Source organism: Eutrema salsugineum, unplaced genomic scaffold, assembly GCF_000478725.1.
Source record: "Eutrema salsugineum unplaced genomic scaffold, Eutsalg1_0 scaffold_3, whole genome shotgun sequence".
Lineage (NCBI taxonomy): Eukaryota > Viridiplantae > Streptophyta > Magnoliopsida > Brassicales > Brassicaceae > Eutrema > Eutrema salsugineum.
Genome location: NW_006256756.1, coordinates 8,272,371 through 8,286,974, shown reverse-complemented (window position 1 = coordinate 8,286,974; position 14,604 = coordinate 8,272,371). Strand labels below are relative to the sequence as shown.

Below are 14,604 nucleotides of genomic sequence, written 5' to 3'. Positions count from 1 at the left end.
TTAAAGAGGATATTTCGGATTTGGATATTCTATTATAGCATTTTAAACACGTTATACCGAAATTTCATTAAGCGGGAACAAAAAATTAACATTGGGAACCTAAATTCTGTGATGAGTGCCAGTACTTAGGCAAAAAGAGAAAAAAATACTAAGTATCCCAATTATGACTCTTCTTTTTATATTGTTCGGAGAAGAACAAAAACAAGTTCTTTGGAAAAAAAAAAATTCTCTTTCGAGAAAGCAGCTCGTTATCCCTCCGTCTCCGATTTCCTCCTCCCCCGTCTCTGGCGTTATGGCTGAACGATCTCACCACATCCTCCTTCCTCGCCTTCTTCTCAGCCTCCTTCTCCACCTCCCGTTCCCCCCGACCCAGCTAACCTAAACCCTAACTCATCTCCGATTGAACCCACCTCTCTCAATTCGCCGCCGCCGCTTCCACCTCCATCCTCCATAAAGGGTATTGAAACAACTCACCCCTTTTTTCGCCTCTCCTATTCTCAAGAGCTGATTAGGGTTAACTGTAGATTTTGGGTTAGGGTTCCTGGACGGCTATGACGAGTTTCCTCTCATGAGCTTTCTTCGATCCTGTTCAAGAGGTATGGTTCTCAACACTTTGTGGGCTTTTGACATTGGGATTCTTAAATTATTCAAACCGAAACTTATACCGAGGATTTCGAGACAGACCACCCAATATTAAGCCTAAGGCAAATTCTTAAAACCTTCATTATGATGGCCAATTGTTGTATTTCTCTCTAATAGCCTAATAATATGCATTATTTTCATTTTTCTTTGTTGATGTTGAACACAAAGCGTTGGCAGTTGATTCAAGTGCGAGATTTATTCTTAAATGATCGCCTAACAGATCTTTTTAGTAGCTTGCAGAGAATAAACTACTCAACATCAACTCCTTCGAAGTCCCTTGCGACAACATTATAGGACGTTTGGGTTTAATTAGGGCAGGATTCATTAGTTAGAAGCTTTTAATCTCTGGATTCAAAGTAGTGATACATAGATTGTTTAAAGCTATTTGATTTCAGTGTATAAGCGAGCAAAAGCTTAGAGATTTAGTGTTTATACACATATATGAGGGTTTGATAGAAAAACTTTTTTGATATTGGTTTGGCTTTGTAGGGACTATTTGAAGATCTCAAAGCTGACAGGACAGAAGACGACCAGGTTAGGCTGTTCCGGCCTGACGAAAACGCTCTTAGTATGCAAACATGTGCTGATAGGCTTTGTATGACACCACCTTCTGTGGAGCAATTCATCGAAGCAGTTAAGCAAACTGTACGTGCCATCAAGAAATGGGTATGGACTATGGACCAATGTTTATCTCTATTCCAATCGATATGATTCTTGATCATAGTTTGCTCTCATCTCTAGAAGCTCCTCACGGGTTTTATGGCTTTAATTTTTTTTTGTGTTTTAGGTTCCTCCGGGTAAAGGAGTTTTGTATACAAGGCCTCGGCTAATAGGGAGTGGCACTATCCTTGGAGCAGCTCCAGCACATGAGTACACGTTCCTCATTTACGCATCTCCCGTAGGAGATTACCATAAGGTGAGTTAGTGTTCTGCTGTTTTATATACTTGGTGAAATAAACTCTGCCGAAAGACTCTCTAAAGCTGAAATGGTAACACCAGTGTTTCTTTGTTGTAGGTAAGCACAGGCCTGAACTTTAAAGTTGATCATAAGTATCGCCGAGCCCATTCACTTGTTTTCAGAAGCGTGGATGCTTATTACTTTTGTTTCCATGAGATGCAGGTCACTTTAACACTTTTGTTGGAGATCGGTCTGCTTATGTGTTCAGTTAGATTCTGATTTTGCTTGTGTATTGGATTAGGTGATCTGGTGAAGATGCTTTTGAGACTGCAAAGAGTTGACGTTTCTTCTTCTCCTTAATCTCATTAGCTTTTGGTTTTAGTTCTTATTCCTTATCTCTGTTCTTGAGAGTTTATTAATTTTCTGATTTTTTTTTTTGCAGAAAAGAAGAATGGTTGCAATATTTTGACCACGTTTAAGCAAAACGAGAGACTTTAATCAGTTTCAGTTACATCTCATCATTACAGGTTTGATTTCTTGGTCCTTTACATGAATAATACTTTGTTTAACACTCTTAGGACGATTATTATTTGCACAGTTCATCAAAACAGGTTTTGGTTACAATAAACTTTTCTCTAGAACAATTGGAACGTGTTTTGGATACAAGATCAAATCTGGTGGAGTTTTATATTGGACAAAAACAGAAGAGGGCAACAACTGCTGCAAAAACCGGTTGCAAGATGATCAGATCTTTTTGAGGTAATTTTTTCATTTGAATTTTGGTGCAATTCTGAAATTATACCTTTTGCTTGATGACTTTGGAGAATTACGTAAGCACAGATTCCCTATACATCAATATATGGTTTTGGTTTGTTGCAGTTACTGTGTGTGTTTGTTGCTTGAAACTGCAACTTATGGCATTGATTCTCTCCCAGGCTAGGCAAACTCTTCTCACTCAAAGAATTGCTTCAGCACTTCAAGCAGCCATGATGTTAAGACCACGTTTTGTAAGACATTTGGTATGATGTTTAAGACTTGATGTTTTGTAAGACTTGTTTTTAATATGATGTTTGTCCTTGTGATGTTTTGTGTAAGACATGTTTGGATGTTTAATAAAAATAAGAGTGTTTTAAATGCAAACGCTGGTTTCTTTATAGTTTTGGAAAACAGGTTTCTAAAAATAATTTTGCAAAACTACAGGTCGTAATAAAAAAAAAATACTAGAACACGTTATACAATAGCCCGAGAAAAGTATTATAAAACAATATACTATAGCCTAGAAAAAGAGCTACAACACGTTATACCGTAGCCAAAAAAAAGAACTACAAGAGATTAGTCTATAGCAACAAAACCGAGCTACAAAAGTCCATATTATAGCATGCAAATAGTGCTACTAGACGACATAGAACAGCGTCTAAAATTAGCTACTATATCGTCAATAACAACACAATTTCAACGCTATAATAAAAGTACATATTATAGCACAATCCTAAAACGCTATTGTATAGGGGTCACCCTATTATAGCTCCGGGGATCACAGCGTTCATCGAAACGCTATTAAATCGATATGATAGCGCTAATCGTGAGCTAACAATGTACATCTTTCTTGTAGTGCCAAAACCCTCACAAAACGCGCCTGGTTCTAGACTTCCTTACTTTATATTTCTTTCGAAGGCTTTTGCAGAAAAGATCCTCCTTCCCTGTGGATTCGATCCCTAAGTACTACAATCGATCAGCTTTGCACTTGCAGCTATTGATTTCATTTAGGATAAAACTTGACAACCCTCGACACACACCACATCAAGTTTTTGGCGCCGTTGCCGGGGAAGGCACGCGTTTTTTTTCCCGCAAAACCCTAAGAAAGGTTGGTAAATCGACTCTAGAACCCTTTTTCTGCATATTTCCATTTTTTGGTTATTTTGTTTCGATTTCAGAAGATATGGATCCTATAAATCGAAATCCATACTATGAGGAAGGTTTTTACAACACTCCTCAAGCCACCAGACGCAGAGAAGAACATCAAGCCCGAGATCTTAGCTACATGGATCGATACAGCCAGCCAAACCACCCATACCACCGGTGCAGAGAGCCTGTTCGACGCCGGGAAGATCCTTATGGTCCTCCTCCGACCTACTTCGAGCCACATGCCTATAATCCTTTACCGCAGAACCCTAATCAGCAAGAGGACAACTTGAGGATCAGCAGACGTTTGGGACGCCTCGAAGGAATGATAAACCAGTTCCTTGATCAGCAGATTCTCACCGAAAACACCCTGCTCAAGAGAATTGATTCAATCTCTGAAGATTTCAACAGAAAATTCGATGATCTGGCCAATCATGTTCGAGTTCTGGAAGAACAAACCCACAAGGACGCACAAACACTAGCTGGGATGATCCATCAAGTCGCAACAGAGCAGACAAGACAAGGGTATGACATCATACAGAACTCAAGTGATATTGTGAATCGAAGCAGGATATTAAAGAAGTCAGAGAATCCGCCTCCTGGTATAGAGAAAATACAGACGAAGAGTTGCACAAGATCGAGCACAGGCTGAACAAACTCGAGCTCAAAGCAAGGGAGATTGATGCAAGAATGGAACAGATGCCCAACATTGAGCAAATTGAGAGATTTTCTAAGAAATCTCCCAAAGATCCTGATGAAGATGCACAACAACACCCTGGTATGAGTTCATATGATGCTGGTCTACCAAATAAAGAAACTGGAGAGGTTCGTGTCAAGTACAAGAAGGAAGAGACGGACTATGAGCAAACTATATCCGGAGCCGCGGGTCCCAGCGTTCCGACCGCAGCCAAGGCTCCTTTTCCCGTGGTCGCGACGCCTCTGACCGCGGGAGTTGGTCGTTCAGATTCACCTCCGGATTTGAGAGAAAAATAATACATCTTCTGTCCCAACTTCAACCTCCAACACCTAAAAAAGCAACTCAGGAAGAAGAAAACCAAGTTTCAGATGAAGAAACAGATTGGCAGGAATCATTACCTTGTATGATGGCAAAGGAATGTGTTGAAGATTCAGCTGACTCTTCAATCCAAGAAGACCCGATATGCAGCAAGATAAAGATGCCATACATCGATTCAATCATTGAATATGACGCTGCAGCTTTCTTTTGTGAATCCTATTCTGCATTTGAAACATCAGCCTACACCTACAAAGAAAGGCAAGTTCGAATTCTCCATAAGGTCAAGACTACAGGTCAGTTTCTTATCTCTTGTTTTATTAGAGGAGAAACGTTTAAAAACGTGCTTTGTGATTCTGGAGCTTGTCTTAACATGATGTCCAAGGCAATTGCTTTGAGACTTGGTATTAAACACCTGCGCAGGACTAGAGCAAAGATTAGTCTAGCTGATGATTCCAATGCAACGCCTCAAGGAATAGCTCATGCAATTCCTTTGAGAATAGGAGATTGCATCATGCCTGTCGACTTCTACATTGTCGAAACAAGAAGCGCAACATATCCAGTGATTCTCGGATGGTCTTTTCTAGAAATTTCTGGAGCTATAATGGACTGGCCAAACCGGATGATTTCATTTGCTAATATCGACAAAGATGCCTTCATAGAAGCTGTCCCATACAACAGCAAAGCAGGAAAACGTTCTGCAACAGAAGAGTTTGAAGAAGAACTTTGGAGTGACGAAGAACCTGCTAGGCAAAGCAAGGAGATGTCGAAAAAGACTTATCTCAGGACAAGGTCTTCTTCATTGGACTAAGCCACGTCCAACACCAATAGTCGAGCTAAACGACTTAAAACAGAAGCGCTTAATGGGAGGCAACCCATTTAAGTATTGTTTTCTTTAGGATTTTCTTTCTTTTTCTATTGATCTTTTTCTTTTTCTTAGTTTCAGTTTTCTTATAAAACAAAAAAAACCAAAAAAGTCAAAAAAAACCCGAAAAAAAAAACCAAAAAGAAAGATGATCCCTGACTGCTCGGCCCAGTAGGAACCAAGAAGAAGAAGGAACAGGTCGCGATATAAGCCCCCGCGGTCGCAGGTGTTCTGACCGCGGGAAACACATGTTCGACCGCGGCCGCGTCTTTCTGACCGCGGCCGAGCACCGGTTTGCCGCGGTCGCGTGGCTCTTGACCGCGGCAAATGGTCGTTGAGATCAAACCCGACACCAAACCACCCACTTCACCTCATTTCACCTCACCAATCCCCACTCCACCTCATTTATCACCCTCCACCACCTTCATCACCACCTATCACCTTCCCAAACCTCTTCGAATGAATCCGGGTCATCTCCACCAGCATCCCGGATCCAGGTAAGTTCTCTTTGGCCTTACCAATTCGATTATCTATGCATTTTTCTCAACCAATCTCGGCTTGTTTCACACTGAGGACAGTGTGATTTAGGTCTGGGGGAGGATTTCATCCCTTTCTAACCACTTTTCTTTCATGAGTCTTACATTATCTACACTTTTTGCATTTTCCTTAAAGTTTTTCAAAATCGGTTTTCAAAACAAAATACGTTTTAAAGGAAATGGTGAACATGAATCAATGATAGTTGACTGTGTGCTTTTAGGCTGTTCCTAGTGACATGCTCATTCATGATTTAGGACTAGACTAGGCGGTAGCTAAGCACATTTGAAACGAAGTACCCCAGAGGAATTTGAATGATTTCGATTTAGATGAAGGAATACACTAGCTTTGTTTTATTTGGACTTAATTTGGACTTAAATTTCTCATTGAAGCATTAGACCAGGGAAACGAATCATACATTCAGGACTCCTTTACCCTTTTTACCACTCTTTGTTGATCATGAATGGCTAGTTCATCTTTAGCTAGTTCCCCACCTTAACCAATCCTCTTTCAAACCACATGCACTCTCGTTTTCTATTGTCTTATATGCAGAGAAGTGCAAAAATGTTGGAGAGAAAGAGGAACAACGCAGTTTTCAGTCACCAAGGACAGAGACCTGCGATTTGCCGGAAAAGTTCCCGGAAGGATTCAGCACAAGAGGAAGCTTAGTTTGCCTTAGAAAAATCTCAAATTTTGGTACAATCTCGTCCTCTAGTCTCTCTCTCTTTAAAAGGCATTTCCTTTTCAAAAAAAAAAAATTCTGAAAATAAGAAAAGAAAGGAAATAAAAGACTTAGAGAGTCTAGAGAGGTCGAATTTTAAGTCCCAAGGAAACTAGAGTTCGATTTTATGGAGTTTTGGATATCATTTTCTGATTTCCGAAAAGAATCTAAGTCTGGGGGAATAGCTGTTTACAACAAAGGAGGAAGGATTATGCAATAACATTTGGCAAGAAGAAGTGACTGAAAATTGCGGTCCTCACCAAGTCCTTATCTCTCTTGCGGTTTTGCATATTATCTTGCATCCTCCAGATCTTCATGTAACCCGAAGCACTTTAACTCCACCACTTAAACAGCCCTTTAATGCCAAACGCCGTCTACCCTGGATGATGTCGTTAATGAGAACTCACTATTGAACTTAATGAATGTAGAGAGCTAGTTGACTAGAATCAAGATTTAGATTGTTTAAGTTTTGCATGACGGAAAAAGTGGACTAGTATCTTTTGTGTATTGGTGAGAATTTTCTAGACTAAGTTGTGGATTGATGCACGATCTTTGGTCCTAGTTTAGGAGTTCATGTCTATGAGATTTAGGCATTTCCTACTTTTGTTTTCACTTAACCAGTTTAGGCTTTTGCTTTGTTTGAGGACAAACAAAGGTTTAAGTCTGGGGGAGTTGATAACACCGTATTTTGACCACTTTTATGGATCGTTTTGAATACTTTTTCTATGTTTTTAATTGCTTTCAAGTACTTTTATTACGTTTTTCTAGTATTTGTAGTTCCAAGACTCTTTTCAGGTAACTTAGGGAAAAACTTAACAAAATGGATAGAAAACCAGGCTTCAGCTCAGAGTCAAACCGTCAAAATTTCACCCCCGATTGAAGGCCTTCTCAATTTCTGATCCAACTCAAATTTGGAGATCTTAAAGATGAAAGTATCAGCTTTCCAGCACACTTTACAGCTTGGCAATCCAACGGTTCAATCAAAAGATACGCGAAGAGCAAGATATCCCATAAACCAGCCGGCAAGCGTTTCAACCCGCGGCCAACAGACCATTCTCCGCGGTCACAACCACCACGACCGCGGCCAGCCACCCATTTCCCGCGGTCACGCACATCCTGACCGCGGCCAGCTAACTCCCACTTTGAAGGCCCATTTCTGAAGCCTGTATCATTTTCCCAGCCTCAATTCCGGAACCCTAGACACCAGAGAGTATTGGAGACTATAAATACATGTCATTTAGGTAGTTTTTAGGGAGAGAAGAAGAGAGACGAAATACTTTACAGAAATTTTACTTTAAGCTTTGTTTTTAGGTTTTAGGGAGAGAGAGATCTATCTCTTGAACCCTTGTTCTTTCTTTTTCAATTTTGGTTTCTATTCTACTTTTTAATACTATGTTTTTGATTTCGTTTATCATGTCTGAGTAGTTTTATTGTTGGGTCTAAGGGATTTTTGATGGGGATATATATGTTCGGTGAGGATTCCATGAGCTTTTGAGTCGAATCTTAGAACTTTTTCTTCTGAATTTGTTTTTACTGCATGAACGTAGCGTCATGAACTACAATCTGATCCAAATGCTTGGTGACACGAAGTGTTCATCCGGTGACAGATCTATTTTGGGAGAGCAAAACAAACATAGGAGTGGAAACCTACCTATGGGCGATTTATGAATGCTGACGAGTCTTAAACATAATGCATCTGTTCTTTACCAGGGCCAGAGTGGAAACCTACTGGTCAGGGTTAAGAGAGATAGCTGTCTATGATCACGACAGTGGCGTATTCATACGTCCATGACTCCAGTTCAAAAAGTTTAAGCTAAGATCTTATCAAAATTACTCTCTAGCAATGTTTTGAATCGTTCATACCCCTGAGAAAACTTCCTTGAACCCCAGCGCCTCTTTTCTTATAGATTTACACAGATTTTCATTCAAGCTTTAGTCTAGCTTATTTACTCTTTCAATCGATTTTCATTTAAGCAATTAGGTTAGCCGTTTTTCCCGTTTTTACACGTTTTCGTTAAGTTTAGTTATTAGGTCATTTTAATTCCCGTATTTTCTCTTTAGGATTTGTTTTTACTTTTTAAACACACCACCAAAAGCCTCACAAAACTCGCCGGTTCTAGACTTCCTTACTTTATATTTCTTTCGAAGGCTTTTGCAGGAAAGATCCTCCTTCCCTGTGGATTCGATCCCTAAGTACTACAATCGATCAGCTATGCACTTGCGGCTATTGATTTCATTGAGGGTAAAACTTGACACCCTCGACACACACCACATCAGTGGCCCTTGTTCCGCAAGCCAAACATTGCAACTGTTGGCAACCAATCACGGAAATCTACAGTCAGAGCGCGTGCGACAATTAGGTGAGGAGTTAATTCTTGAGATTTCATATTTTGGTACTGCATACATAGAACAATGAAAAAATTGGTACTGAGATTTCCTAAACCCTAAATCCAAAACCTAAACCCTAAACCCTAAACCCTAAACCTTAAACCCTAAACATAAACCATAATGTGCGTACACCTATATTAATATGCATACACCTATATTAATATGCGTACACCATATAATGTTTACTGATTCATGTTGTCCACCGTGCCTACCGTACACAAAATGTGTAGATCTTGTCCAGTGTACATCATAAAATTGATAACAAATATAACATAGTTCATGCCTTTGCAGATTAAAATAAAATAACGTAGTTTACGCAAGGAAACAAAATCCAAAAACCGAAGAGAGATCCACCCAGAAAAACCAACAAGACCCCCGCGAAAACCAAACCAACACTCTTTCGAAACCCAATAAAAGCCACACCCGGTCAACCCAATGGTTACTTGCATTTTTCCCGGTTATGTCCGGGATTTCCACATCTCGAGCATTTGTTTGGCTTCTTCTTTTTTGCTACCTGCAACAGCGTATATCAGTAGACAATAATATTATGATTGGGGAAAAAAAATTTGTTTAGATGAGAACTAACCTGAGGATACTCTCCTGCTGAAAGTTTTCTCTTTGTCGTAGGCCTTCCTGATTGGCGTTTTGTCTTTGGTGGCATAATATTCATGTCACGCACCTCAGCAGAGATACAAATGTCGTCAGGGTCGGGCACTGGTAGGATTTTGCCACTAACTATTGCACGCCAAATTGATTTCTTAAGAATTGGATCAACCAAACTGTTGTACTCCACTTGACGAAGCCTAGCCGCGGCCATTGCATTTCGGCAAGGGTATTCAATGTCTGAAACTCTAGACACGTGCATGTTTTGTTTAGAAGATCTACATGCCGCTGTACACCTATGAACTCAGAACTGACTTCAACCTCCCACGCAAAAAATGCCTTGAACTGATAGGGCAGCAGATTTTTCCAATCTGCAGGTTCATTAACTTGTCAACTTCTTCTGGAATGTCATCATCCATCTTTTGAATTTTCTCTCTTCTGCATTCAAGCCACCTACTTAACATTTTCCGGATAAATTCTAGCATTGCAACGATTGGACTGTCTCTTGCTGCAAATAGTGCATTGTTCAGAGACTCTGCAATTTTACTGGACGTCATATTATACCTCTGACCAGTAAAGTGTGATCTAGTCCACAGCGCAAGAGGGATATTTTCCATGTACTCCGAACACCTATAATCAACATCCTTCAGCCTTGCATATAGTCTCTTGAAGTTAGAAACTGTGAACGCTTCTCCTGCCTTTCCGACCAAACCTTTCTGACAGGAACCTTTGTATTTAGCGTGAACATTTCTCTGGATATGGACAAGACATGCACCGTGGTATGCCTGTGGATACCAGTCCTTTTTAGCTTTGGAAATCCCACCGTGCCTATCCGAGATAATAGTAAGCTCAGAGGAATGTGGAATAATGTCTACCAACTTCTCAAAGAACCACCTCCATGTCTGGTCAGACTCTGCATTGACAACGGCGAACGCAATTGGAAAAACCTGGTAATTAGAATCTTGTCCACTAACCGTTAATAGACAACCCTTATACTTACCAATCAGGTGCGTTCCATCAACAACAACTACCAGTTTCAAATGTTTCCATCCAGAAATACAGGCATGCAATGGCATAAATACGGACTCAAACGTTGTCATACCTTTTTCATCTCTCTCGGTTGACAAATGCGTTATGGTGCCGGAATTAGCATATTTGAGCACATGGAGGTAAATCTGTAATAATTTGAAAGAAGTCTCCTCTGTTCCGTGCGCAGAGTATATAGCCAGCTCCTTAATTTTTTAGCATTTACAGTACGAGGCTGTAATATTATATTCGGAGAGAACAACTGCAAGTAGCTCACTCGCACGTGGACCAACTATTGCGTTCTCGTACTTAGACTTCAGCAGAGCCGCCATGACTTTAGCAGAAATTTTTCTCTTGTATCCGGGTGGCATGTATGCTTCAAACACGCCTTCCTAACCTCATACAACGCAGAGTCGCCAAATTGACACCCCAACACCCTCCAATCACATATCTTTGCTGGACATTCCGCGACTGTGTACTTCTTTGCATGCCTTTTGAATTCGACGTCACTACCTTCTTCAGCGCATAGATGGCCAACGTAACTTTAAAGTGTTCCTTGTTCCTGAACTTTTTCCTAACCCATATCTCTCCATCTTCATTTGACAAATCAAGATCATCAAAATCCCTTTGCATATCATCAGACACTGGTGCCACATCCGGAAATCCATATAGTTATGTACGTTTCATTGCTTTCTTCAGTTCTGCACCGCCATTCTAACGCCCCCAAATGACATCAGCTGGAGGAGTCTCCACAAAATCATCATCATCTCTATGGGGAGCCACAACCGGTTTCTCACATACAGTCCTCTTTCTTCCAGGAAAATGAATAGGACTCTCCGTTAAGACATTTGAGTAGTCCATATGGTTTGAATCACTCGGCTCACTTCCTCGACTACTTCCAGAACCCCATGAATTACCAGAGTCATTGTTATCCTCATCAAATGCAGGCTTAGAATGGAAACCCTTGCCATCTGCTAGTACGTAATCATGCCACCAGTCAAAATCATAATCCGGATCATAATCATCCTCAGAGCCGTATGCGTCATCATCAACATTGTCAGCTTACTTCTCTTCCGAATCTCTCGCCTCGTCTGATTCCTGGGACATTTTTAATTCCAACTCAGGGTGGTCTAAAGAGACAGCGTTAGTTGGAACATCAGGTTGTACAGATTCGGAGGTGTTCATGGTGGCCTTAACCTCTACTTTCTCGTCTGATTCCTGAGACATTTTTAATATCAACGCAGGATGGTCTATAGAGACAGCGTTAGTTAGAACATCAGGTTGTACACCTTTGGAGGTGTTCATTGCGGCCTCAGCCTCTAGTTTCTCGGCATGTGCTATCAGCAAACAATCATCGATATCTTCATCATCTGCTTCATATCGGGTTGACTAGACGCTGCCAAAGAAGAGGCTATGACATTTGTTGGCCCTAAGGATTTTCGCCATTCCCTAACAATTTGAACTTCAAGACTTTTCTTCCGTTTCAATCTCACCATTTCACCATTTACTGACTCCTTGAATGTGACAAATAAATTCACAGACTTATCTGACTTATACAGCGAATGGAAGAATTTGTACTCTTGATGAGTAACTATCACACATGGACAACTCCCGTCACCATTAAGCTCAGCTAGAACATCATCAAACCAGTAGGACATCTCCACCGAAACAACTCTCGGGTCTAATCCGAACTCATGTGCAATCAGTTTTTTCAAATCCTCTGGTCTAGACACATCTTTGCAATTTATGCACCTTCCACGACGAGATATGTCCATTTTGAAATCCCAATCTCCTATATAATACCTTATCCACGTTCCCGCCATCACGAGAATGAATGCATCCACTGCAAATCGCGAACACCATATCTAAAAAATTACTGGCAAATCACGAACACCATAACTAAAAAATTCGAAAATAACTATAAAAAATCTATGAATGTACAAGGATAGGATTAAGTAACTAATCGTGGTTGTTGTCCTCTGAACATCGCATAATTTCCCCTTCAATTTCAACATCTTCTCCGAAGGGAAACTAGGGTTTCCAAATTGGTTTGGGTACTTTGTTTCTTATTTTCACTCAATTTATCTCCATTATATCTAATTAACCATAATTTTCCCGCCAAATTAAAATGGATGGGTAGTTTTGCTTGTAATTGGTTTGGTACTTTTGCCATAGTTTCCGACCCATAACCAAAGGCCAGTATGCTAAGGTAGTTTTTTGGAAAATTCATTCCCAAATTCGAAAAACAGGTCCACTAAACAACCCAATCGCGCGCGTAAGTTTCTCTCTTCTCGGCTGTTACGCGCGCTGACTCTCTCTACTCCTGGGATCTATGCTATTTTCTGCGTTGTCTCTCTCTAAGAGACAGAGTTCTCCGTCTCTCTCTCTCTAAGAAACAAGGGTAAATTTGGATTTATGAAAGTATGTCCCCACCCAAACTAATTAAATCTCAAAACCACTCATTCTTCAAATTAAAACTTAAAAACTACCATATATTCAAATGAACCCAAAAGTATAATATAGTCATTCAGAAAAAGTATAATATAGAATAATGTTAGTTACTACTTACGAAAATGATATTTATATACTGTTACAAAATATTTAAAAACTTAATTTACAAATTTTGATAGTTTTTGATGTTACGTTTTGTTTCACAAAAAGTTGAGATAATATATATTCTAAAATATAATTTAATTATAAATATAATTTTTTTTTGTCAACTAATTTATTAGGGGCAATTATATTTATAGGTTAAAAAAACTGTACTATTATTCCCTTAATACTTTCTCAAATTTTACCTTTTTTGATAAAATTACCATTTATTTATAATTACGAAAATTAAAAAAAAAATACTTTTATAATCTAAAAAATGTTGGAAAATTCAGAAAAATAAATACAAAGACATTTCGTAACATCTTTTTCCAAAAAAAAAAATTAAAACAACTTTTTACAAATGAATTACGAATTAGTAGAAAGCTCATTCTATAAATCTTTAAATTTATAGAATAGGCTATTTACTATTTCATTAGTTTTCTACTAAATATATAGAATTAGATATCTACAGTTCTTCTATGTTCTACAAAATTATGAAAGCGTATTCTACAGTTCTTCTATGTTCTATATATACAGTTTAGTAGAATTATATTTCTATAATTACCTCTTTGTTCTACATCTTAGTAGAATTACATTTCTACGGAAACTCTTTGTTCTACAATTATAGAATACTTATTCTACAATTCGGATAACTGAATCTTCGAGAATCTAGGATCAGATCTAGAGAATATATTTATTTCTTTTTTGAATTATTTAATTTCTTAATTCTTATTTTTTAAAAAAAAAATTTTGAGAAACTAAATTCTATTGACATTTTTTCCTTCTTCTCCACAACTTATCGTTTTTTTTTCTCCTTCAACCTACAAACTTTCACGTTTTCTTCATAATCTTTACGTTTTCTCCTTGTTTTTTGTTCTAATTACCTTAAAATATGTTACATACCTACGTAACTGAATCTCCAAAAAAAAAAAAGAAGTTGCTAACAGATACTAACCACGAATCAGGCAAGTTTTTCAATAGCCATCCAAGAGTTCAAGGATTCCACACTACCTTATGTTTGTTATGTTTGAATACCTTATGTTTGTTATGTTTGAATACCTTATGTTTGTTCACTTCAGTGTATGCCTTCGGGTTAATGCTAACCTTTAAAACCATTAAAACCATTAAAAATTTTTCTTTAAAATCATTAAAACATTTAGTACAACATATCTATAAAGCCAAAAATCAAAACTAACAAGCAAATATTTAAATTTGTAATTAAAACTATATTTTAAAAAAAATTAAAGTTAAGATAAATATATAGTATGGTTTATTAAAGTTCTTCTTTAAATCATTAAAACATTTATTACAACATATTCATAAAGCCAAAAATCAAAACTAACAAGCAAATATTTAAATTATGTAATTAAAATTATATTTTAAAAAAAATAAAGTTAAGACAACTTAAAAAAAAATTAAGA

The 14,604-nt window shown here is 38.5% G+C and overlaps 1 long non-coding RNA gene across 5 annotated transcripts; it reads left to right on the top strand.

Moving 5' to 3' along the window:
* The first annotated feature begins 206 nt into the window (after positions 1-206).
* Positions 207-2,680, top strand: LOC18014293. 5 transcript variants are annotated; one of them, XR_002898755.1, is made up of 8 exons: positions 207-457; positions 537-596; positions 1,132-1,308; positions 1,430-1,558; positions 1,658-1,762; positions 1,842-2,067; positions 2,180-2,299; positions 2,420-2,680. It is a non-coding gene; the product is annotated as an uncharacterized LOC18014293 (long non-coding RNA). The 5 variants fall into 5 exon arrangements; XR_002898756.1 differs by having other exon boundaries at positions 525-596; positions 2,476-2,680; XR_002898752.1 differs by having other exon boundaries at positions 525-596.
* Positions 2,681-14,604: the final 11,924 nt, after the last annotated feature.